General features: G+C 41.6%; 4 non-coding genes across 4 annotated transcripts in view; all 4 read left to right on the plus strand.

Moving 5' to 3' along the window:
• Nucleotides 1-438: 438 nt before the first annotated feature.
• Nucleotides 439-557, plus strand: LOC141316677 (5S ribosomal RNA). The gene has a single exon (XR_012351522.1). It is a non-coding gene; the product is annotated as a 5S ribosomal RNA (ribosomal RNA).
• Nucleotides 558-1,310: 753 nt separating this feature from the next.
• LOC141316652 (5S ribosomal RNA) lies at nucleotides 1,311-1,429 on the plus strand. The gene has a single exon (XR_012351497.1). It is a non-coding gene; the product is annotated as a 5S ribosomal RNA (ribosomal RNA).
• An 84-nt stretch (nucleotides 1,430-1,513) lies between these two features.
• On the plus strand, nucleotides 1,514-1,632 carry LOC141316653 (5S ribosomal RNA). The gene has a single exon (XR_012351498.1). It is a non-coding gene; the product is annotated as a 5S ribosomal RNA (ribosomal RNA).
• A 753-nt stretch (nucleotides 1,633-2,385) lies between these two features.
• The window catches only part of LOC141316654 (5S ribosomal RNA), a 119-nt gene continuing 4 nt past the window's right edge, over nucleotides 2,386-2,500 (plus strand). The window contains exon 1 of the ribosomal RNA XR_012351499.1: nucleotides 2,386-2,500. This exon is cut by the window's right edge and continues 4 nt beyond it. This is a non-coding gene — a ribosomal RNA (5S ribosomal RNA).

Genomic DNA, 2,500 nt, shown 5'->3' on the forward strand with positions numbered 1-2,500 from the left:
CACCTGCAAACTTTGGATTACACTTTCTGTGGATTGTATATACACCGGTGGACACTCACATTGGACTTATCAACACACTGGGATTCTTGGACTGTTTTTAGGGTATGGACAAATGAACTGTATTCTTTTAACAGCGTTTACCTCGTTTTATCGTGTTGTTTTAAAGTCTTTTATGTGAACCTTGTAAATAAACCAAATCTATTTAAACCAATCTTCTTTTATGTCTCATTCTTTTAACCACTAGTCATCTCTCACAGTTAAATCTGACCCCATTTTAGTCTTGTAACTCGGCTGATAAGGCCGATTGTTACACTTGGATGGGAGACCGCCTGGCAATACCAGGTGCTGTAAGCTTTTGCCTTTTCTTCACTATTTATATAATATGCTGGCTTTTACGGAGGCTGATCTTTAAATAGCCCACTTTTTGGAGCAGCCCTCGCTTACGGCCATACCGCGCTGAGAGCGCCCGATCTCGTCTGATCTCGGAAGCTAAGCAGCGTAGGGCCTGCTTAGTACTTGGATGGGAGACCGTCTGGGAATACCAGGTGCTGTAAGCTTTTGCCTTTTCTTCACTATTTATATAATATGCTGGCTTTTAGAAAGACGTGTTTTACCGCTCTATTTATTACAATCATTTAAATGTATTATAGAGTTTTAAGTGTTTTACATGTTTTTTAGGCCATTTTATTACTCTTAACATTTTAAGTGAGTGTGTGTCTTTAAAAAATGGATGGTTGGCCTGCCATGTGACTAGACACATGACAGGAAGCAGGAAGTACAACTGTATAAGAGAGCAGCATGACAAACAAAGGACAGTCACCAAACTGTTGGATTGAGGAGTTGCTAATTTTAGAGCTCACCTTTCCATTCACCACCTGCAAACTTTGGATTACACTTTCTGTGGATTGTATATACACCGGTGGACACTCACATTGGACTTATCAACACACTGGGATTCTTGGACTGTTTTTAGGGTATGGACAAATGAACTGTATTCTTTTAACAGCGTTTACCTCGTTTTATCGTGTTGTTTTAAAGTCTTTTATGTGAACCTTGTAAATAAACCAAATCTATTTAAACCAATCTTCTTTTATGTCTCATTCTTTTAACCACTAGTCATCTCTCACAGTTAAATCTGATCCCATTTTAGTCTTGTAACTCGGCTGATAAGGCCGATTGTTACACTTGGATGGGAGACCGCCTGGGAATACCAGGTGCTGTAAGCTTTTGCCTTTTCTTCACTATTTATATAATATGCTGGCTTTTACGGAGGCTGATCTTTAAATAGCCCACTTTTTGGAGCAGCCCTCGCTTACGGCCATACCGCGCTGAGAGCGCCCGATCTCGTCTGATCTCGGAAGCTAAGCAGCGTCGGGCCTGCTTAGTACTTGGATGGGAGACCGCCTGGGAATACCAGGTGCTGTAAGCTTTTGCCTTTTCTTCACTATTTATATAATATGCTGGCTTTTACGGAGGCTGATCTTTAAATAGCCCACTTTTTGGAGCAGCCCTCGCTTACGGCCATACCGCGCTGAGAGCGCCCGATCTCGTCTGATCTCGGAAGCTAAGCAGCGTCGGGCCTGCTTAGTACTTGGATGGGAGACCGCCTGGGAATACCAGGTGCTGTAAGCTTTTGCCTTTTCTTCACTATTTATATAATATGCTGGCTTTTAGAAAGACGTGTTTTACCGCTCTATTTATTACAATCATTTAAATGTATTATAGAGTTTTAAGTGTTTTACATGTTTTTTAGGCCATTTTATTACTCTTAACATTTTAAGTGAGTGTGTGTCTTTAAAAAATGGATGGTTGGCCTGCCATGTGACTAGACACATGACAGGAAGCAGGAAGTACAACTGTATAAGAGAGCAGCATGACAAACAAAGGACAGTCACCAAACTGTTGGATTGAGGAGTTGCTCATTTTAGAGCTCACCTTTCCATTCACCACCTGCAAACTTTGGATTACACTTTCTGTGGATTGTATATACACCGGTGGACACTCACATTGGACTTATCAACACACTGGGATTCTTGGACTGTTTTTAGGGTATGGACAAATGAACTGTATTCTTTTAACAGCGTTTACCTCGTTTTATCGTGTTGTTTTAAAGTCTTTTATGTGAACCTTGTAAATAAACCAAATCTATTTAAACCAATCTTCTTTTATGTCTCATTCTTTTAACCACTAGTCATCTCTCACAGTTAAATCTGACCCCATTTTAGTCTTGTAACTCGGCTGATAAGGCCGATTGTTACACTTGGATGGGAGACCGCCTGGGAATACCAGGTGCTGTAAGCTTTTGCCTTTTCTTCACTATTTATATAATATGCTGGCTTTTACGGAGGCTGATCTTTAAATAGCCCACTTTTTGGAGCAGCCCTCGCTTACGGCCATACCGCGCTGAGAGCGCCCGATCTCGTCTGATCTCGGAAGCTAAGCAGCGTCGGGCCTGCTTAGTACTTGGATGGGAGACCGCCTGGGAATACCAGGTGCTGTA

The sequence above is a fragment of the Garra rufa genome, unplaced genomic scaffold (genome assembly GCF_049309525.1).
Source record: "Garra rufa unplaced genomic scaffold, GarRuf1.0 hap1_unplaced_127, whole genome shotgun sequence".
In the NCBI taxonomy this organism is placed as follows: Eukaryota; Metazoa; Chordata; class Actinopteri; order Cypriniformes; family Cyprinidae; genus Garra; species Garra rufa.